This window comes from Triturus cristatus, chromosome 12, assembly GCF_964204655.1.
Source record: "Triturus cristatus chromosome 12, aTriCri1.1, whole genome shotgun sequence".
In the NCBI taxonomy this organism is placed as follows: domain Eukaryota; kingdom Metazoa; phylum Chordata; class Amphibia; order Caudata; family Salamandridae; genus Triturus; species Triturus cristatus.
Window position 1 is genome coordinate 336,773,649 of NC_140595.1, and position 24,292 is coordinate 336,797,940.

Genomic DNA, 24,292 nt, shown 5'->3' on the forward strand with positions numbered 1-24,292 from the left:
CGTACCAACAAACACATACCCTTTATTAGGCTGGACAATGAGGGAGGCTAGCCGGAGTGAGAAAACGGATACTCAAGGTCCTTGGGGAGGAAAAGGAGAGAGATGGGCAGAAAAAAACAATAAAATGTGATAGAGAGGAGCAGATGGGAAACGAAAGTGGCTGATAGGAAAATGTGGCAGAGATGGATAATGTGTCAGGACCTTAGCTGGAAGACAGAAGAGGAGGGTGTACTGAAGGGAGAAGCATTATGCAGAAGGGAAGCAATGAAAAAGTCTCTGGAGTAGGAGAAAGAAATGTGGGCACAAAAAGGATGTTTAGCAGATGAATACATGAACATAAGTAGAAGAGCCGGGGTGATATTACAAACATGTTTGTGCATAATGTTTGCTGCCATAGTTTTACTATTTCATAATGCTATAACAAGGGTCACAGAGCAGAGACAAAGGAAGCTCTGATGAAGTGAATGGAAGAAGGGGTGAAGTTCAGAAGAAAAGGAATGAGTGGCTAAAGGAACAAAGATGTTGGGGAGGGAAATAATAGAGGGAGGAGGAAGGTAAAGATGAAAGGTTGAATGGTCAAGGAGGGGGGTACTGGATATGCTCAGCAGGGGAGAGCGGGATAATGGATGAGGGAAGAGTGACAAGTGAAATCACTGTCAGAGAGAGGTTAAAGAGTCAGCAGAGACAGACCCAAAGGAGCGGGTATATGAGGGAAGGCAAAATCTGGGGTAATAGGAAATGAGAAAAAACACTCAAAGGGCAATAGAGCAAGAAGCTGAAAGGGACTGCAGATGGAAAGATGATGAGCTGAATGCCTAGATGTAGATATTTGTGAAGAGACAGGGCGAAGGAGAGGGACATGAGGGAGATAAAATGTCCTGAAAAGGAGAGGTGTGGCACAGCGGCCAGAGCAGCTGACTCCGGAGCACGGGGCTCACAGTTTGAGCGCTGGCGGCAGCTCCACTCAGCATCATGTGACTCTGGGCAATAGCTCACTTAATCTCCCGATGGTCCCCAAGCACCTGGATACCCTTACGGGTGATAAATTTGCACTTTACAAATGTGGAATTATTATAAAGTGGAGATTGAAGAGGATCAGCCCCTTGCTACATGTCATCATGGACACTGGGTCCTATCCAGGGATCTCCTGTTACAGCTTCATGCAATCGGATTGTTGGATTCTGGGTATTCTTCTATTAAATTGTTCAGACTAGCACGCCTGAAAGCAATAATTTTATGTACACTACCCAGAACAGATCACAGTGTCTCCAATTAAATGGAGGAAAGTGGCCCTCGTAAGTTTGCAATGAAATAATAAAGTAAGTGCTGATGGGTGGATGTATGGAGCTGCAGGCGTTGGGAGCAGGATGAGAGCAAGAGTGACCCAAGGGAGGCAAATCACCAAACAGCAAATACTGCGAAACCACTTTAAAAAAAATGTATGATACTGTACCTGCTTGCACACCAAATTACAAAGTCACAAATGTCCTTAAAGAGTCCGTTTCAGTCAATCCATTGAAGCAATATTTTTGCATTCCAAACTTCAAATCATAACAACTAACTCCAGCCCAGGCAGCACATTTTTTGTCATTTGGGTAATAATCCTGTGACCTCGTCAGGGTTCGTAAAAATGTCGCTTTATAGTTCCCATCAGCTTATAATACGGTAATGTGCTTTCTTCCGTGTGGTAGAATGCAATGAGCCCATCTGTTTTTTTCCGAAATCAACAACCGTTGGAAAGTGTCGACTGTACCCTGGTATCAAATACCAGAAATTTAACACCCCGGTGTGAAATCGGAGAAAGAATGCCGAGCTTACACCTGCCAACGAAATGATTATGGTTACATTGATAAGCAAGAAATCTTTTTTCATTATTTCTTCTTTTTTGACTCGTACATAGATGAAGGCATGACTGTAATAGCCATAACAAAGTTTCCATAATACTCTACCAGAAAGCACTTAACATTGGCGTTATAAACGCCCACAGTGTTCGTCCTGTCTTCCCAAGGGAAAGGTTGTGTTGAAATTAAAACTTAAAAGGAACTAAGTAATATCATTGGAGACAGCAGAACATATGTTGTCGTTAGTAACAAAAAACGTGGCCTCTGTGCGGAAGAATGGTCGTTGACAGGCAGAGAAAGTGGAGGAAGAAAGCTCACCTGGTACAGGTAAACGTCTGATGTGATGCACATTAGTGGCGCAGGCGCAGAGCAGCTTTAAAAGGCAGCTGCAAAGCCTCGTGCAGGTGATTACCATTTCGGAGATGGAGAGCCGAGGAGCAGCAGCTCGGAGCGCCGGAGCGCGAGGGAGGGCAGCCCCGCGTTAGCGAAACTCAGAGCCCGCAGCTGCTGGCGTCACGCGGGCTTCCCCGGGACCACTCGAGGTAGAGCAGAGCTCGGGCACCGACGTCACAAGAGTTACTTTGTCTGCCTGTGACTGAGTTACAATATCTTAGGCCTGTGAGAAAATGTTTCTCACAATATTTATAAAGTTATACATATGTGTTAAATTACAATAGGCTTACTATTACATTTTAAACAATAATTGTGCGAACGTGTTACTCTTTAACTTATACCTAACTGAGGATTGTGCGTAGGAGATACGAGAATCTAGGTCCAGCTGTGCAAATATGTGACTTAATGACTACAATGCCATATGCACTTAAGACTGAGATAAATCCCTTCCCACACACACAGATACACGATGATCTCCGCTCCTCATATATATAGAACCTTGACCTAGAAGTTATAAAGTCACCTAATGTGGCACACACAAGTATTTGGCTCACTGGAATCGGTAAGAAATTAGGTTTGTTTCTTGAGGAAGGTACGTATTCACCTCAAGTAATATTCACTACAGTCGCGAAAAAAACCTGACAACAACCCCCTTGGTAGCAATAGTACAAAGCAGACAGGCTTCTGTTAGAGACAATGTGCAAGGTATTTATACAGTACTAAAACAGTAACAATGTCGTAATGCAAAGCATTAAACAACCCACACCGAATTAGACAGCTAGAGTAAAATTTAATAAAATGACACCTAAATGAAAAAATATTAAGTAAGTAAAACTGGACATATGAAATCTTAAAGTTTTAAGCAGACATAGGGCCAAGAAGAACAAACTGCCAATGATAGTCACAGTAGAACAGGACCTAGGTGTAATTTGATGCTGACTGATGGTGTGTGGGTCGGATACACTAACTAGATCCACCCTTGTCAAGGATTTTACCTTCTGACTTCAGTCCTTTGTGTCCTAATCCACCACAAGAGTACATTTCTAAAGCCCCCACCCAGAACCTCTGGGGAGGCACCGATGGACTTACAGAGCATCCGGCAGAGGGTCAGTCCAAGTCAATTTGCCACTGGATAGCTTGGTGGTTACTGGAAAAGACCTTTTGCAGATTATTGTGTCTATGTAGCTTTAACAGGAAGTCAGTGTTATGACTCTTGAAGACTAACTCTTTGATTGGGTATAAGAGGGGAGGGCAGGTCAGTCTTCAAGGCTCTTCTTTGGCCTCAGACATCAGATTCACCCCACTTCTGATGTTCCACAGGTCCAGGAGTGTTCTGAAGTTGGTGCTGGTAAATGCCACATTTATGCCTGACATGAGCTAGTGCATTGGAACGACCCCTGGGGAGGCGGTAATTAATGGGAGGGTAAAGGTTCCAGGGGTAATCCTACCCACTTTTGAGCGTTTTCAAGATGGCGAAGCTGTTAGTCACACTAAACTTAGGCTCCGAGGGATGGGGCATTTGTGGGGAGTGCACTATGGTAATCCAAGCGTCCTCTGACATTTAACACCAGATTCTAGTTTTAGGCAGCCCCTGTACCCACAACAACCTCAGAACTAGATGTATGGTAGATCAATCCTAAGCTTTCTGCGACCAAACTGTAGATACACACACATTTTTTTGTGACCCTTGACCCGCTCCACGCACCGCACGGCTCCCCGTGTGTGACCAGGACCTTCACCGCTGCTGCCGCGAGTTCGCCGCTGCTCCTGTGCTCCGTCTGCTCTGAGTATTTTGTGTTTTTTACTTTGCCCATTGTTGCTTGTGCTTTGTGCCCTGTGTTTAGCTCTTTTCTGCACTCCCTGTGACTGTATTTCTCCCGCTCTGTGAACCCCCACTCCGCCCCTTTTTCTCTTCTGTACCCGCTCCCCGACGCCGCCCCGCTCCCAGCTGCTCCTTACTCCCACTTCGCCATTTATGGAGGAGACCGTGCGGACACGCAGCGGACGCACCGCTGGCGCGCCAAAGGCAAGCCCGTCTGCGACCGTCTGCACCTGGAACGCGCCCGGAACGCGCCCAGTGTCAGAACCTCTGGCCCCCGCAGGAACCAGGACACCCGACTGAAGTACGACACTGCCACCCTCAACGCACTCAACACCGGACGACCACCCGCCTGCTATCAAGCCACCCCAAGGCGCACCCACGGACCATTCACCTGTCAAGCCTGCAAATTCACCTGCCTCCGACCCCGCACGCCAAACCAAACCACAACAACCACCTCAAGTGCATCCTCCTCAACACCCGCTCCGTTCACAAGCATGCCATAGAACTCTGGGACCTCCTCGACACAACAGCACCTGACGTCGCCTTCCTCACGGAAACCTGGATGAACGCCTCCTCAGCCCCTGACATCGCTATAGCCATCCCGGACGGCTACAATGCTGGAGTAAAATCACCACAGACCAGCTTACCACATCACTGAGCCAGAACCCACCGGCTGACACCAACATACCCGACACCAACGACGCAGCCCACAACCTCGCACAGTGGATCACCAACTGCGCCAACGACCTCGCCCTACTGAAGAACCCCCACGGCAAGACCGCCACTAGAAAACCCTCATGGTTCACAGAGGCCCTCAAAACCGCAAAGAGATCCTGCTGCACACTCGAAAAGACCTGGTGCCACAAACGAACAACAGAAAACATGACAGCCCTCAAAAACGCCACCTGCGAATACCATCAGCAGATCCGGGCCACCAAGAGGACATCGTTCAGAGAGCGACTGGACAACAACACCCATAACAGCAAGGAACTCTTCAGCTTCGTCAAAGAGCTATCCAACCCCAACGCCAGCAACAACTACATCACCCCTTCGCAAGACCTCTGCAACTCCCTCGCCCGATCTTCCAACGCAAGATTGCAGCTATACACGACAGCTTCGGACCCCAAACTCCACTTCCGGACATCAAACCAGCGAACCCCCCCACCACCACCATCAGCTCTTGGACCCCCATCAGCAGTCAAGACACCATCCACGTCATGAACACCATCCACTCTGGCTCCCCCTCCGACCCATGCCCCCATCACATCTTCAACAAAGCCGACACCACCATCACACCCCACCTGCGGAACATCATAAACAGCTCCTTCAAGTTAGCAACCTTCCCTGAGAGCTGGAAACACGCAGAGATCAACGCCCTCCTGAAGAAACCCACAGCGGACCCCAAGGACCTCAAGAACTTCCACCCCATCTCTCTTCTCCCCTTTGCCGGCTAAAGTCATCGAGAAGACCGTCAACAAACAGCTGACTGCTTTCCTCGAGGCAAACAACTCGCTCGACCCTTCCCAGTCCGGATTTCGAACCAACCACAGCACCGAGACCGCTCTCATCGCAGCCACTGACGACATCAGAACCCTGATGGACAACGGAGAAACAGCCGCCCTCATCCTCCTAGACCTCTCAGCAGCCTTTGACACCGAATGCCACCGCACCCTAATACACCGCCTCGACAACACTGGAATCCAAGGAAAGGCCCTGGAATGGGTCACTTCGTTCCTCTCTGGCAGAACCCAGAGAGTCCGCCTCCCCCCCACTCCGCGGCCACCAAGATCATCTGCGGCGTGCCTCAAGGATCCTCACTCAGTCCAACGCTCTTCAATATCTACATGAGCCCCCTCACCACCATCGCACGAGAACACAACATCAACATCATCTCCTATGCCGACGACACCCAGCTGATACTCTCCCTCACCAAGGACCCAGCCATCGCCAAAACCAACCTTCAGGAAGGTATGAAAGAGGTAGCAGAATGGATGAAGCACAGCTGTCTTAAGCTCAACTCGGACAAGACAGAGGTCCTCATCCTCGGACAATCCCCATCTGCCTGGGACGACTCCTGGTGGCCCTCGGCGCTGGGCACCGCACCAACACCCACGGACCACGCATGCAACCTGGGATTCATCCTGGACTCCTCCCTCACAATGACCAAACAAGTCAATGCCGTCTCATCCTCATGCTTCAACACCCTGCGCATGCTTCAAAAGATCTTCCGATGGATCCCCACAGAAACCAGAAGAACAGTCACCCAGGCCCTCGTCACCAGCCGGCTGGACTACGGGAACGCCCTATACGCAGGAACCACCGCCAAACTTCAGAATCGTCTCCAGCGCATACAGAACGCCTCCACATGACTCATCCTCAACATCCCTCGCCACATATCCACCCACCTGAGGAACCTCCACTGACTCCCCGTCAACAAAAGAATCCCGTTCAGACTGCTCACCCATGCACACAAAGCGCTCCACAACATGGGCCCCGAATACCTCAACGGCCGCCTCTCGTTCTACACCCCCACCCGCCAGCTTCGCTCCACCAGCCTCGCCCTCGTCCCACGGATTCGCAGAACCACCACCGGGGGAAGATCATTCTCCTACCTGGCAGCGATGACCTGGAACTCCCTCCCCATTTACCTACGACTGACCCAGGACCATCTCAGCTTCAGGAAGCACCTCAAGACCTGGCTCTTCGAGCAGTAGCAGCACCCCCCCCCCTGCGCCTTGAGACCCTCATGGTTAAGCGCGCTCTATAAATGGAAATGATTGATTGACTGATCATACTGTTTCCCTTCTTTGAGGTGTGCCTCAAATGTCATATGAAAACACCCAGAAGATCTGTCACGCAGATCTGACACTATGATGTCAACAAGAGCCCCCCCTGTGATGGAGACTGCTCTGGCTGTGGGGACAAGAGAAGGATGCAGGCCTTGGTGTTACCTACATCTGCTTGTGAAAGGGTAGGCCTCTTTGACGTTAAGTCCTTGGGCCCACTCCAGAGGCAATCCTGTCAAGGGCAAAATACCACCTCTCCACCCTGAGAGCAAGATCAGACTTCATTCACACCCACTGAAATGCTAATTACTGGCTGGCAGAAGGGAGAGAGCAAAATCCAGATGTAGCTGCCAGGATTTGCATGCAGGGCAAATGTGGATTTTGAACAGTCATCTTTCCAAAGTATTTATTACAAATCTGACTTCGCTAGTGAATTTTGCTTTTAATAAATATTTCAAGAAGTCTAAAAGTTAATTTTGTAGTGTTTGAGGGGAGATTACATTTATTAAACTTAATACTGTATCCTGGTGCTTTCCTATGTAGCGCCTAACTCTGTTGCAGTGAAAATAGCTTTGGGTTACTAGTCACTGTATGGAAACATTTAACATTAACCTTTAAATATCCTACATTTAACTACCATGCACACTACCTAAATGGGCAGTAAGGTTTACTTAGCGGTGACTTTTAAGTATCTAAAGGGTGGGTTTTAGGCCTGTCAAAAGTGGTTATTTTGACTAAGCCTGGGCAAAGCACTACGCTACGTTCGCATAGTTTGCGAAATTTACGCTACTTTGCACTACGCGAATTGCACGTAGCACAGTGCGAACACGCGTAGCGTAGTGTTGCGTAGTGCAGCGGTCATTTTTTGCTTGCTCGCGGTCCTCAATGTCGAGTTGGCGACTGCAAGCAAGCAAAATGACCTCCCGGCGAGACTTTTTCCTCATTCACGATCAGCAACATCAAGTTGGCGATCGCGAGCGTGGAAAATAAACCTCCCGGCGAGATTCTCAACGCGAGGAGGTCAGGTTTCTCATTGCGAGTGGTCGCGTAGCCTCGCGACCGCTCGCGATGAGAAACTACCAGTCCACGTTGAGAAATCTGCCGCTCGAGTAAAAATCTACTAGAGCGGCAGAAAACTACAGCACGCACTGTGCAAGATGCCGTTTTCAATGATTGCACAGTGCCGGTTGCTTGTCCGCACTGTGCAATCATTGAAAACGACATCTTGCACAGTGCGTAGCTCGCGTAGGGCGAAGTGCACTTTGCGTAGCTTCGCGTAGTGCTACTTCGCGAGCTACGCCCAGGGTTAATTTTGACAGGTTGAATTTAAAGTTAAAACTTCCACCACTGTGCTGCACATTACAGGCCTGTATTCATGTTTGCATTTTCACTGCAGTGGGTGGCACAAGTGTGGCATCCCACTTTCAACATTTAACTTACAGGCTCTGGTACCATATACTAGGGACGTATAGGTAAATTAAGATGCCAATTAGGTGCATACAAATTTCATCATGTTGAAAAGGAGGAGCACAAGCACTTAACCACCGATTAGTAGGGGTAAAGTGAACAAAATTCTACAGCCAGCAAAAAGGCCAAAACATTTCCGAAGACCCTGTTGAAAGGGCAAATTTATAATGGAATATAACCAGTGCAAGTAAGATCTCTATTTAACATATTTGGATTGAGACAGTGTTAGGTAATACAATAGCAAGCCCTTCTCCAATACAGCTTCTTGATTATTTGTACATAAGCGTCTGATTTAGATCTTGGTGGACAGGTTTCTCCGTCACAATGGTGACGGATATCCCACCCGCCGAAATATAATATGCCGTGAGATATAATGGGATTTATATTTCGGCGGACTGAATATCTGTTACCGTTGTGACTGAGTAACCCATATATCAAGGCCCTAAGTCTGTAAAGATTTTTTTACCTACACTTTGTCATTATGTTGATGTCAACTCATACTTAGTTGCGTTATTGTTTTAGTATGGGCAATATGTAGATTATTCTATGTACAATGAGCTCATGAGTGTGATAGAGCACAGCAGGTAATTTTATAATCATTTTGGAGTGGTTATGTCTGTCACACTTTAATGGTAAAACATGGCCCATGTACTTACGAGTGTGCTTACACTTAACCTACGGACCCTGGGTACCCCTGTTACCATATACTAGGGAATTAGTAAGTTAACTTAGACCAATTGTGGATAAACCAATTAGACATACACCTTTTAAGGGACAGAGCACTGGCACTGAGACCCATTAGACAGGATTCACTGCACATCCAGAGTACCACCACCAGCATCAGTCCAAAACGTTTGGGATGATCATGCAAAAATAGGTATTGTCTCACTAATTTCCATGGCCAATACTGAGCAAGCTCCTTTTAACTGCTTCTGCTCATTAATGATAATGCTTCCATACTGAGGCCACTTTTTATTTAATTTTTTGCTAATGAACATCATATGTACTGATGTTACCAATTAAATTGTTTCTCTCCTTTTGGAGCTATATTTTAAACAACACTTGTTCTTTGGGACTCCACGACAATCTCTTATAGCACTTTTTATGTGCTTCCCTCTAGAGCATTATGGAAATACTCTTATACCTATAATTGGCATGTAATCTTGATATGAGTAATTTAGGAAGAAATAAAGAAAAAATGAGGTCTTGCTTGTGAATGTAGCCAAAATGATTTCCCTGGAAGGTGAACACCTGCACTCTTGCTAAGGTTTCACATGTGAGGTGTTATACATGTTTGATATTTGCTACCAGGGTAATGGTTTGCCACTTTATAAGTGGTTGTAACATTTTTGAACATACTAATGGGCTTTATGTGTACTACCTGTACTGATGAAGATATGTTACTGTATTATAAATAGGTAGATGTGTTTCAACTATCTGCCCTTCTTGTTTGAGTTTTTTTTTAATCGGAATGGATTTTGGCTCAAAAGAACCGTTTCTTAAAGTAAGGATGCAAAGTACAACATTCTCTTCCAGGAGTAGCACATCAGGTTCTTGGGTACACACATTCAATATTGAACAAAGAGTCACTGAGTTGTAAAAGAGGTACTCTTTTCTTTAGAATTCCTATGGATTAACGAGAGCTATTTAAACATCGGGTTGTCCCTGGGGCTACATGGATGGGAACACATGTAGTAGATTGAAATAGTTTATTTTGGTTAAGAGTCTTTATAACAAAGCTACTAAAATATCATTAGAACAATGCAATTCCATTCTTCCAAAATAGTAATACGATGTAATAAAAGTAAAAAAGTGCAATAACTAAGCTGAGTGGAGCTCATGATTATACATTGTTCCCTCAAGGTGGTTCTGATCTTGCAGGCTGCTGATATATATCTGGATGCGACAAAAGTAGTCATAAGGGAATTCATCCAAAGAAAATGCAAAACGTCTGGTCTTCAGCTATGATAACCCATTGTTAGTAGCATTGCTTTAGGTATTTTCTCCTGAGGATATTATAGAACTTAAGAAAACGAAGTGCATAAATGATTTAGATGAGATTTGGCACATGGTCAAAAAATGTGTTTTTCCACATGTCTTACCATAGGGAAACACAACATTTCTGTGGGAAAACCAAATTATAATTGAGCAAGTAAATCCCTTTTATGTGAATTAGGGACTCATTCTAAATATTGCTTTATCCCAGACCAATTTTAAGGCGTTTGTGAGCCTTCACAGATGGTTTACATATCTCAGTCATTTCTTGGTCCTTCAAAAGAACAAGCGAGCACATTTGCCTTTAAAAGAAATCAAGATTTTATTGAAATGCCTACAAACCTATCTGCAATATATTTTCTGCAGTGTGGCATTAATTTACTCCAGCCATAAATTGACATAGGGAATATTTTTGGAAGTTATATCTATCGAAATTGATCTTGTGAGATCAGGGGAAAAAATGTGTTCACACTAAAATCCACATCAATAGGGCACATTTTCTTCTATACTTCAAGTATACCACATCAAGTTCTTGGTGTATGGAAAAGGGGGTGACTGCCTGGGGTAGGCCAAGCATCTGCCACAAGCAACTGTTTTCTCTTATCTTGAGGTATTACTTTTCAGAACACCCCCAGATTGCCTCTCTGTATGTGGCAGCCCCCACACTTATTGACTGATAAATCTTAAGTGCAGATGCTGTATGCATATTTCCCTTTCATTCAACAAAACTCTAAATACCAGCATTACATTTTGCTACATTACTTAAATTGAAAGATACCATTGGACTCCAATTTAGGTTAGCATCTAAGTGCTCAAATAATGGAAGGAATATATCCTTTTCAGGATTGTACCAGTTACTCTATACTTTTCATAACCACATTTGTTTCGGCACAGAGACATAAGCGCTTCAGCTATGTTGATTTTGAGCCTAGGTTATTCCATATATGCCATATTTTAATCACAAACTGCTCAAGATATGTCACTCTCCTTGATAGCTAAACTGCATTGTTCACAAAAATCAATAGAGGGCAGCTTTGCAATCACAGAAGGGTCAGAAAGACCCCAGCAAGATAATTTTCCATGGCACTAATATGTAATAAAAAAGGAGCAAGCATGTCCTTCTGCTGTCCTCCTTTTTCTGAGTTGAATGATCTAGTTCAGCGGGTCTCCTGCTTTTTCAATACTAAGTGGTACTTTTGAGTAATGAAAGTGCTCCAGAGCTTCTGACAGCTATAATACCTGTTACAGTAGTAACCACTTCAGACACGCTCATCAGGGTATTTTCATTTGGTTCACACACATTCTGCTGCTCCATCTCCTGTAGTCCCACACTTGAAGAAACTCTGCTTTTCTTTCCAAGAAAATAATTGTTACTATATGCTAGGCGCTGGTACAAGAAAGATCTGATAGCTATTGAGGTGACAAGGAATGGATAACCAGGTTTCATGTACACCATGATCTGACTGTAGTCCTAATTAAATAGACCCATTTGTAATCTTGACGTTTTTTCCTTAGATCAGCAACCTTTAATGATAATAATCTGATTGGTACATCATTGGGGGTGTGGTGGGATGTGGGGTGGTTGTCTTTTTTTAGACTGTGGACCACATAGTTGAATGAATGGCCAAATCCTGGCATAAGTGAGACCTACTTTTAAGATAGTCCACTTGGTTGGAACCAGAAACACTCTGTAGTTCCATAAACCATCTGTTGTTCCCTTAGTGAAATTGGATCATGGGCTATCAGAGAGGTAATCCACAAAAGTCAAATACATGACATCTAAATGTACTCCTTCCAATATAGAGTTGTACATCCCCATTATTTTAAAAGGTCATAAAGTCTGAAGTGCAACCTTCAGCTGGACATAGTACAAGGTTTACTTCAAGTGGAGGTATTAAGCATTAATTTCATAAAGTAATTTTAGCAGGAAATCAGTGCTGCTATTCCCCAAAGAAAGAATATCTATAGAGCAGTACAAAATTGTTGAGTGGATTAGAGTCCCTTAAATCAATCTATTTTCAAAGTCATACACTTAGAGATTTGCTAGTAACAGATGTACTAAACGTGTGTATTGATCTGGTGGGAGTGATACAGTTTGGCCTCCACAGAAAGTATTTGAAGGACCGATCCTTAACCAAAGGTCAAGGAGTTTACCTGGGGAAAATGGGAATGGCAAAAAAGAGGTTGATATAAAGCAGCGTGTTCGGTTCAAGCAAGCTTTGAAGAATCCACAAATAGCAAGAGGTTTAGTAAACAACCTACTTACATTTAGTCTTTCGATTAAAAATGACTTAAGTACCTATTTACACATGCTTCAGATAGGATCTTTCTATGGCCCTAGCTTTTAGGTCTACATTACCTGTTCTTAGACAAGACACGCATGGGCAAATATACAAGAACCGATGCATTGGCGCATCAGATTTCTTGTGCCTACTGAAAATGTACCAACAATGCCATGGGTGCTCTGTATTTTAAATACAGTGCTCCATAGCGCAAGGATTCACAGTTGCGTCCGAAATTGGCGCATTGCTGGAGTTGGTCGTAAGAGTAACGCATCTCCAGCAACGCATCAGAACACAGAGGCGAGTCCCATGTTATAAGACCTGCGTCAATCCTCAAGCCTGATTTTAGACGTTGTAGGTATTTTGACATAGTCAAGTTATAGAGTGACGCAGTGAAATGTTGTAAATTTCACTGCGTCAGTTCCACGTGGCTTTTAACGTGGGAACACCTACGCCACATACATTATACCTGGCGTAGGTATAATGTGAAACAGAAGTGGAGCACTGATTGCACCACCGCTTCGTCCCCAAAACATTATACTACGTCAGCGCTAGCTCCTTGTTAATATGATGCACAGTTTGAAATTTAAATGAGAAGTGCCAGACCAGCAAGCAATGTTGCTTCTGTTGAAGTCCTGTTCATCACTATATCTTGCTCTCCAGAGAAGGTTATGTGCCTACTTATGTAAGAACTACTCTTTGAACATCTGTTTTCGTAGGCTATGGTTCCATGTGGCTCAGATCTCTTATCTCTCAAATGAGTTCAGGCTCGTGTTTCAGTGTCATAAGGCTGTTCATTGTTCCTGTTAATTCACACACTTGGTTGTTTGTGCACATACAACCTTAAACTAAATTATTCTGTTCTCTATTGGCTTCAGGTACGACTTACAAGACTGAAAAAAGATGCGTCAGGAGACTGAAGGCACGTTATTGTGTCCTGCAGAAGAAGATCCATGAGAACACCTTACATGGATGAAAACACCAAACAGAAGAAGACGCATTATGGTTATTGTCAGGTAAGTTCTCCCTGGCGCCGGAGCAAAACTCAAACTGCTTCCATTCTCAATAGACCACCATGGCAATCAGGAGCTTGCTGTTTTTTAATTGCAGGTCAAAATGGCTGCCGAAATTTAGTGCTCTCATAAGACCTCGGAATTCCTGCTCCTTTTGTAAACACATATGCCAGTCACACTGCCGAATAGGCGATGTAGTGCAAGGAAGTGGCAGACTTGGAAGCCAAACCAACCAACTGTTGCTCCTTCACCTACACCAGAGGCAGCCAGTTCAGGGCATTTTTGTTTGAAGTGGAACACAGGGTTTGTTATCACACCTGAACATACTGGATAGGTGGATGATTTCAGGTGCCACTGCGGTGGGTGAGCGGTGTGATCCTCTGGGATGTCTGGGCCATTGACATGAGGGATGTGGCATTACTAACCTGTGACAGATGAATCAGTTTGGTGCATAGGTAGGAGTTAACTCTGCAAGCCTAATAATAAAACTGATGAAGTCTGTCTGTACGACCAGCAGTCTGTTCAAAAAGTGTTTACTAACCTTTAATGCTCGGTCTTGGGAAATATTTGTGTGCAAACCCGCCATGATACATGTAACCAGATGATGTTTTGGTTTATCAGATTTATACATTATTCGAATCTGTATCATGTATATAAAGTCCTTAACAAACGATTTTGTGTGGGGTACAAATGTTTTGTTTAAAACCCCTCATATTTAGATCGGAATTTCAGACAAAACTGGCACTCTGAAACTTTGTTGCTCATGTAGGTTTGCCAAACTTTGGTGAATCGTATAAATGTCATGAACTCCCAGATGTGGCACATTAAAAACTCATATTCCTTATCATCAATCTAGCATTACTTTAAAGAAAAACCTGTGTTCTCTTTTATCTGTACAAGCATTGATCTGGTTGCACCGCCATCTAGGAGTGGGCATTGAGCGCTATTATCCTGCTGCTCTTAAGTTCTCTGTATCCCCCAGCTTGATAATGACAATATCATTAGCAGCCAGAGATCTAATTTCTTGTCATTCCTCTGTGGAGCAATTCGGTCTGTTCCGCTTTGGTTTTTCATGATGCTTTGCAAACCTGTCAATGTAGTTCTCACAAGAATTAACACTTTTGCTTGCATTGTGGCAGAAAGAGTAGTACAATTGGGATTCCCTAACACAGTTATACTCGCATACTCGTAGCCCTTCTGTATACAGGGAAGTCTGCTGTGACCTGTGCTGTCATCTCGATGTAAACGTGATGCATGGACATGTGAGGGGAGAAAGTGTCAATGTTGGGCAGTAGAACAAGTGATTGCTCAAGTGGATTTGGGAACAATCTTCCATACTTATAGAAAATGAAAGGCTAGGACAAAAAGGAGGGCATGTTAGGAAAATGCCACTTTTTAATGGGGAATTGAGGCTATGTAACTAGAATGAAATCCTGTACTTGAGAGGAGCACAGGGCTTCTTTTAGAAATTGAAAAGCATTTTTTAAACCAAACATGACAATGTGATGCTTGAAGCCAATATATAAGTAATATCTGAAAGAGACTATTAGTTATGGATTCCTCACCTTAGATTTACCCCCAGGCGCCAGACTGGATCCAGAGAATTTTTTCCGCAGCAGTACCCCTGCGCATCTGTAGGTGGCGTCGGTCGAATCTGCGTTCGTTGTGGGCATCGCGATCGCCAAAATGACATTGCGGTATCTACTTAGACGCCGCCCCTGCGTGCTGACCTCAGTTATTTCTTTTTCCCCGCCAGCCAGCACAGATCTGTAGAGAGCCGTAACTCGAGTCACTTTTTGACTCTCTTTTTGTGGCTTGTTGTCATATTTTTGAGTCGTTCGACTCCTCATGCAGGTTGGGATATCCCATCCTTGAACCGTCTTCAAGGCCTGAGACTCCTGCCGCAAATTGATTTTGGTTACAGACCCGCACCTCGTGTGCCTTTGGTGTTTGGAGCGTGACCAAGACCTGAAGTCGTACTCGACTGCCGGGCCATGAACCTGAAGTCTTTGCGGGAGCAGCCTCGAAAGCTTCTTGAGGCCTTGCAGCTCGCTCTGCTTGAGGTCTTGATCGAGAGGTAGGTCGCGTAACCAGTCACAGAGCCATATCACCACTCATCGTCTTCGGGTAAGTTGAAGCACAAAAAGAAGGCGAAGAAGCATCGTCGCTCTTCGTGTTCTCCCCGTCCGTCGGCCCACGCGATGTGGGTTTCGGAAGGTAGTCGTCCGGCTCTGCCCACAGAGTCTGTTGGGTCGACACCGAGCCTTCCTCCCTTCACAGGAGCCGGGGTGACCCCTGCCCAACTTCGTAGTTTTTACGAAGCCCTCCACTCGATCTTTGAGCAGCCCGACTCCGCCGGGGTGCCTTCTGGCCCTGCGGACTCAGCTGGGGGTTCTAGGCCTTCGATGCCTTCGGCTCCGGCACTGCAGGGCCCTCAGGGATCCAGGTCTGGATCCGTATCGGCACCGGTTGACCTCTTGACACCTCTTGCACCGAATCTAGTGGCAACACATCCACCCCCGCCGAGGCCGGTTGTGTCCCCAGCCGACGTCGACCCTAGCCTTCCCCTCGATGTGGACACGTAGCCAGACTAGCATCGACCAATGTCGGCAACGGCGATGACCGGTAATTTTGTACCACTGTTCTCCCCTGGTGTTCCCTATCGCCCTGAGTGGCTACCAGAGGAGGGTGAGGAGGACTGGGAGGGGTCTGTGGACCCTCTGGCAGACCATTTAGAAGAATTGGACTGGAGAGAGTAGTTGGGTGAGGCCAGTGGTCTGGATATCAACGGCCGACCCAACAGACCTGAAAAACTACCGGCCCATCTCTCTCCTCCCCTTCGCGGCCAAAGTCACAGAGAGACTTGTGAACGCCTAGCTGACCTCCTTCCTCAAAGAGAACTCCATCCTAGACACCTCCCAGTCCGGATTCCGCAGCAACCACAGCAATGAGACCGCCCTCCTCACCGCCACGGAAGACATCCGCATGCTACTGGACCAGGGACACACTGCGGCCCTCATCCTTCTGGACCTCTCCGCAGCCTTAGACACCGTCTCACATCGTATGCTCACAGCCAGACTTCATGAAGAAGGAATACAAGGATCCGCCCTGGACTGGATCCAATCCTTCCTCTCCGGCAGAACCTAGAGGATTCGACACCTTCCCTTCCTCTCCGACCCCACTGAAATTAACTGCGGAGTACCTCAGGGATCATCACTGAGCCCCACACTCTTCAACATCTACATGGACCCCCTCACCGCCATCATCAGACAGCATGGGCTCAGCATTGTATCATATGCCGACGACACCCAGCTCATCCTCTCGCTCACGAAGGATGCCAAAGACACAAGACTGTTTCCAGGAAGGAATGAAGAACGTGGCAGTCTGGATGCAAGACAGCTGTTTGAAGCTCAACTCAGAGAAGACCGAGGTCTTCATCCTCAGACCATGCACCGCCGCCTGAGACAACAAGTTAGGTTAAGCAAAAGGGCTCCCTAATTCAATTTAGGCCCTAGAGGAGGGAGAGGACACAGCAAATAATGTAGAAACCTCTAAACCGGCCTATACACTTTTTATATTGATCTGTTCAGATTCTGCATTACCCGATCAAAATGTCATAAGTGAATTAAATTACGTTTTCACCAAAGCAATGTCAATCCATTTTAGTTTTTAGACAACAAACAATTTTTATTATTTCTTTTGTTGTGTTTTATAATTTACACATGACTTGAAACAAAAAGAAAAATTTTTTTGGATTTTGATACAAACAAATTACACATTTAATGTAAAAAAGAGAGAAAAACATCCTAGACATCTGTAATGTACAAAAACATTTACTTATCACTCATACTTGCATTCATACAATAAGAAATAGAAGGGAGATATAAAAAAGAGAAAGAAATAGAACTCTTGGATTGGTCAGATTTCTCAGATAAACAGAGTGAAAAGATTGTTAATTTTCAATATCTCTATGTCGCGGTCAACGCGCGTTTCAGTGGAAGTACCACCTTCTTCAGGACCAACTGCAAGGTACTAGAGAATGAGATACACGTGAATGATGTCTGGGTGTCTTATGGATCATCAGGCAAAAGGCATGAGACCCGCTGTAAAAGACGTTTCTGTCATACTGTGCAACGATAAAAAAAAATTCTTGGCAAATTAAAATATGGAGATGCGTTTTCAGTTCGAAGTTAGTTATATCATCTCCTAGTATATTGTACAAACGACTGCGGCAATCCTTTTCAGGACAAGAGTTGGTTCTAAGAAGTGAAGCTGGGCAACGGTCTTGATTGCGTGCCTCTCTGTATATATGTAGATGCTATTCATTTAGGTTGGACAAATACATCCGATCCCGGCATATCTCTCTTTCCGCCGTGGAGCTTCTTTGCCAAACAGTCGAGACAACACCTGGTGGCCTTCCGCCCCCGGAAACCCACCCCGACAGACCACGCTCGGAACCTCTGCATCATCCTGGACTCCTCCCTCTCCATGAACCGCCAGATTAACGCCGTCACCTCCACTAGTTTCAACTACCTTCGCATCCTCCGTAAGACCTTCAAATGGATCCTCCTGACTGCAGGAAGACCGTCACCCACACACTCATAACCAGCAGAATGGACTACAGCAACGCCCTCTATGCCGGAATCAACAGAACTCTATGCAAACTACAAACCATCCAGAACGCACCAGCCAGACTCGTCCTCTGGAGTCCGTGTCACGAGCACATGACCCAACACCTACGAGGCCTCCACTGGCTCCTCGTCGAGAAGAGGGTCACCTTCAAACTCCTCACCAATGCCTACAAATCCCTCAACAACATCAGACCCAAATACCTCAATGAGACTGTGTCCTTCCATGTACCCAAGAGGAACCTCCGCTCCGCCGAGTTGGCCGAGGTCCCCCGCATCCACAGGAACAGAACCGGCAGGAGAGCTTTCTCCTACATCGCTGCGAAGGCCTAGAACAAGCGCGCTGTGAGCATCAGATGCTCCCCGACCCTGCACATGTTCAGGAGGGACCTCAAGTCCTGGCTCTTCGACTGATCCAGAACCACTCCCCCCCCCCCGCACCTTGAGACCCTCACGGGTGAGTAGCGTGCTTTACAAACCCCTGATTTATTGATTGATTGATACCTCCCTAGACCTTGGCATGCTATCTCCCCCTACCGTGGCTATGGAGGAGGGTGCATCATATGCTGTGGTGTTGCGTATAGTGTCTGAGACCTTAAACCTTGAGCTTCCTACGGTGGCGGTCAGGACTAACCTCCAAACCGAGGTGCTTCAACTGGCAGTGGCCTCTGCAGAGCCCCTGCTGCCGTTCAATGAGGCCCTCATGCTCATCCTTTTGAGAACGTGGTCCAAGCCCAACACAAGGGCTCCTGTGGATAGGATGATTGCCCGATGCCACTGCCCGGCCCGGGCAACCCCATTTTCCTCTCTCTACACCCCACCCCTGAGAGTTTGGTGGTCCAAGCCTTGACTTCCCTACCGCTCCACCGGATAGGGAATCCAAGAAGTTAGACCACCTTGGGAAGAAAATGTTTTCTTCCTCCAGCTTAGGACTGCTGTCGGTGAACACCGCATGTGTCTTGGGCCATTACACCCACTCTGTGTGGGGCACGTAGTGCAGATGCTGTCACAGTGCCTGGAGGAGGCCCGGGCCAGGCTCTCTCGTGCAGTTGCCAAAGGGAGAGATGCAGCAAAGTTCGCCATATGATGTGGACTGGACACTGCTGACTCGCTGGGCAGGACAATTTCAACGTCAGTAGCCCTGAGACGCTATGCCTGGCTGAGGTCCTCTGGCTTTTCAGGTGATGTCCAAGCTACACTTTTGGACATGCCCTTTGATGGCCGTCGCTTGTTTGGCAACAAAGCAGAAAACGCACTCGAGCGCTTTAAGGACTTCAGGGCTACGGCCAGCTCCTTGGGCCTCGCTTCCACCTCTCGCCCCACGCAGTTTGCTTTTCGCCCCATTTGTGGCTACGGAAGGGGTGCCCTGCCACATTCCGTCCAGAGCTACAGGCCTGCACAAGCTGTCCAGCCTCTGTGCGGCCGGGGACGTGGGACCCACCGTCATGGGTCTGGGGGCCAGCAGATGGGCCAGTCCACCAGCACCCCCTCTGCAGCAGCATCCAAGCCCTCCTAATCTGACCTTTCAGGGCCACCATTCGCCAGTGGGCGGCAGGATCCACCATCACCTCCCCCACTGGCTCAACATCACGTCGGACAGGTGGGTTTGCAGATGGTCCGAAGGGGCTACTCCCTCTCCTTCGAGACTTCCCCTCCATCCAGGCCACCTCAATTCCATCGCATATCGGAGGATCACTTGGTCCTTCTCCAACAGGAAGTTATGGCTGTCTTGGCCATTGAGCAAGTTCCTGCCCCAGAAGTAGGTTGTGGTTGTTATTCTTACTACTTTCTGGTGCCCAAGAAGGACGAAGGCCGCCGTCCTATCTTGGATCTCAAGAATGTCAACCGCTTCCTACAGAAGGAGAAGTTCAAAATGTTGACACAGGCTCAGGTCCTGTCTGCCGTCGACCCTGGAGACTGGATGGTAGCGTTGGACTTGCAGGACGCTCATTTTCACATCCCTGTCCTGCCGGCTCATCGGCCCATCGGTGTTACCTACGGTTCACGGTAGGTCACAAGCACTTTCAGTTTACCGTGCTGCCCTTTGGCCTTACCAGCGCCCCTCCCTCGGGTGTTCACGAAGTTGATGGCAGTGGTCGCAGCTCATCTGTGCAGATCAGGGGTTCCAGTCTTCCCCTATCTCGACGACTGGCCGTTGAAGGCGGGCTCGCCCCAGGCTGTTGTCTCCCACCACCATACTACGGCTAACCTCCTGCATCCGCTGGGATTCACCATCAATATGCCAAAGTCACACCTGATGCACCTCTCAGAAGCTCCTTTTCATCTGAGCGGTTCTGGGCACAGCGCAGTTTCGGGCTTATCCTCCCAAGCATCGAGTCTGGGATATTCAGGCTATGATTCTGATCTTTCAGCCTCTATCCCGGGTTTTGGTCAGACTGACCCTGAGGCTACTGGACCTCATGGACTCCTGCTGGTGGACTATACAAGGTGGCATATGCGGGTTCTGCAGTGGGACCTGAAGTTCCTGTGGGCACAGCATCAGGGGAATCTTTCTGATTGCGTCCAGATCTCGGAGGACACTGCACACCAATTGCAGTGGTGGCTAACAAATCAGGATTGGGTCAATGGCAGGTCCCTCTCCCTTCCCCAACCAGAGTTCACAGTGGTGACAGATGCATCACTTCTGGGGTGGGGCGGCCATTAGGGCGGCAAGGATCAGAGGCCTCTGGTCTCCGGGGGATTCTTGGCTCCACATCAACCTTCTGGAGCTTTGGGCGATCTGTCTTGCACTGAAGGCATTCCTTCCTTCTGTCAAATGGAGAGTAGTGCAGGTGTACATGGACAACACCACCACCATGTGGTACTGCAACAAACAGGGCGGAGTGGGGTCGTGGACCCAAAGTCAGGAGGCACTTCATCTCTGGACGTGGCTGGAACATGAGGGCATGACCCTGGTGGTTCGACACCTGGCAGGTTCTCTGAATGCCAGGGCGGACGAACTCAGCCGCCGGTGCATGATGGATCACGAATGGCGTCTTCACTCGGACGTGGTGCAAGGTCTCTTTCAGCAGTGAGGAGAGCCTTGGTTAGATCTATTCGCCACCGAAGAGAACGCGCAATGTCAGCATTTCGTCGCAAGTGGAGTTGCTGTCTTCTATACGCCTTTCTGCCTATACCACTTTGGCCCAGAGTGCTGCAGAAGATCAAGCGCGACCGGGCCCAAGTCATTCTTGTGGCCCCGGACTGGGTACGAAGAGTCTGGTATCCCGAGCTTCTGCACATGGCCATCGATCCTCCGACCTGACTGCCTCTTCGGGAAGATCTTCTGTCGCAGCAGCAGGGCACGGTCCTCCACCCGAACCTGTCCTGCCTCCACCTCCTTGCATGGAGATTGAGCGGTGACAGTTGACAGCTTTCGACCTTCTTCCTGATGTGTGTAATGTTATCTTGGCAACCAGGCTTCCCTCCACCAAAACAGTACACGCCTGTAGATGGAACAAATTTGTGGCATTGTGCACAGCAAAGGCTGTGGATCCCTTTTCTGCACCCCTTTCAGAGGTTCTCCTCTGGGCACTCTAAAAGGCTATCTTTCAGCCATTTCGGCCTTTCTTCGGCTTCCTGATCAGCCTTATCTTTTCAAGTCCCCTATTGTAAATCGCTTCCTTAAGGGCAGTACTCACTTGTTTCCTCCCATTCCTTTCATTATGCCCCAGTGGGACTTGAACCTGGTTCTCACCAACCTTATGTGCGTGCCTGTCGAATCGCTACATAACTGTCTCAGACTTTTGACACTTAAAACTGCCTTTTGAGTGAGCTTTAGGCTCTTTCTTTAAAACCTCCTTTGGTGGCTGTTTATCCGGACAAAGTTGTCCTTCGCACTAGGCCTTCTTTCCTCCCCAAAGTGGTTACCTCTTTCCACATAGGACAGACCATCAATTTGCCCACCTTCTACCCACATCCTTCTAAAGAGGAGGAGAGGCACCATCATCTGGATCCAAAACGTGCGCTTTCATTTTATCTGGATCGCACAAAGCAAATCCGGGTGGATGACCAGCTCTTTGTTGGCTATGTGGGCGCCAAGAAGGGTCGGGCTGTGCAAAAGCAGCCCATCTCTTGATGGGTTGTACTTTGCATCAAAATCTGTTATTGCTTGGCAAAGAAGGAACTTTTCTGTGGGGCTGCGTGCCCATTCCACCAGGGCGACGGCAGTCACTACGGCTTTGGGACGTGGACTTCTTCTTTATGACATCTGCCAAGCAGCCATGTGGGCTTAATTGCATACGTTTATTAAACTCTACTGCCTGGACAGCCAAGTCCGGAGGGACGGCTTCTTTGGCCGTTCAGTTCTCCAGGACTTTCTGGTGTGAACTTAGTTCGCAGACTCACCTCGAGGGGTAGTATTGCTTGGGTATCTAATCTAAGATGAGGACTCCATAACTAATAGTCACTTTCAGATGAACAAGTTACTTAACTTCGGTAACGATATATTGGTAAGAGACATATATTAGTTATGGATGCCTCACCGCCCCACGCATCCTCCCCGTTCTGCAAACTGATTTCTAGGGTAAGTTCCTAGTTTTTGTGCACCAGTGGTCAATGTCTTGCATGGCTCTGAGCTTCTGGCGTGGAATGTCGTGTAAAGAACTGACGTCAGCACGCAGGGGCTGCGTCTAAGTAGATACCGTGACGTCATTCTGGTGATCACTACGCCCGCGACGAACGCGGAGTTAGACCGACGCCACCTACCGATGCACAGGGGTACTGCTGAGGAAAAATTTATCCGGATCCAGTCTGACGCCTGGGGGTAATTCTAAGGTGAGGAATCCATAACTAATATAAGTCTCTTACAGATATATCATTACCAAAGGTAAGTAACTTGTTCCTAAGGAATTACAATTTTAAATTTGAGGAATGTGACTCAATTTATTAAAAATGCATTGTGCATTTATTTTAGATATTACTAACTGGTAGTTGCAGCAAAATAGTAGCTCCAAATACATTTTTGGGGGGCATTATCAGTACAACTGTCGTAGTTCTGAGCCTGTAGTGGGGTTTAACCTCTGCTTGCTGACCATTTAGGCTCTCTACAATCTGAGAGAGTAGATCTACAATGTGATGTCCATTACCTCATATTGCATGATCTCTTTAATGGAACAATCTTTATCAAACCAATAGATCTGACTTTAAAGTTCCAATACACAAAAACAGAATTTGCGCCGGTGTTTATTTGCATCTGTGAGGTCAGAAAAGACCTATATATTGGCTTTGGAAAAGTCTTCTTATATGAAGAAACAGAGTAGGAAAATAATGGAGAATTAGGTAACATTCATGCAGGAACAATGGACCCTCAATGAGATGCTTAGGGGAAAGAAAAACATGATAGGCAAGTAAAACACACGCACATGTCCATACAAAAATAATTAAACAGCTTGATGTAGTAAAAAAATGGAATTGCTGTCTGTATACAATGTATGTAGGTCATCAGTAATGTAATATTTGCTTCAGTGTACTTAGCAGGTGTAAAAGTCACTGATGCTTCACAATGTGGTGGAGGTGGAAGGTTACACCAAACAATAAATAAATAGCAGGAGGTGAGATGCCAACAATCCTCTGGGTCTAGTGCACTTACGAATTGTTCACACTAGGACTTGAAGACTGATGTGCTATCAAGGCAGACCTAAAAATGAAATAAAGGGGAATTATATTATTTTTACACCGCATGAAAGTGAATCTATCCGAAGGTTAAATTATGGGAATTGAGAGTAGGTGTGAAGAAAGATGCTATATTCGTGCTTACATGATAGTCTGTGTCAAGCTACATTCCAGATTTTTTTTTAACTTGAAAAATCATATGAATGGTTTGCCAAATATTATGGAAACCTTGCTTACAACTTTATATTGTTTGCTACTATTTATTAAAGGAGAATATCCACGCTTCAACGCCCACGGGGTTCTTTGAACTTGCTTGACACACCATGAAAGTATTGGTATATTTCAGGTGCTCTCCTTTAGAACCTAGGAGCTTTTAGCCATTTTATTTGAAACCACTGTTTTATAATGCACGTGTGGTATCCTATGTGCCCTGGTCTCACCTGTTTACTGTG

The 24,292-nt window shown here is 46.6% G+C and overlaps 1 long non-coding RNA gene across 1 annotated transcript in view; it reads left to right on the forward strand.

The window, feature by feature from the left end:
* Positions 1-2,305: 2,305 nt before the first annotated feature.
* LOC146775976 (uncharacterized) overlaps positions 2,306-24,292 on the forward strand; it is a 254,129-nt gene continuing 232,142 nt past the window's right edge. The window contains exons 1-2 of the long non-coding RNA XR_014972346.1: positions 2,306-2,383; positions 13,465-13,602. This is a non-coding gene — a long non-coding RNA (uncharacterized LOC146775976). The remainder of the gene's footprint in view (positions 2,384-13,464; positions 13,603-24,292) is intronic.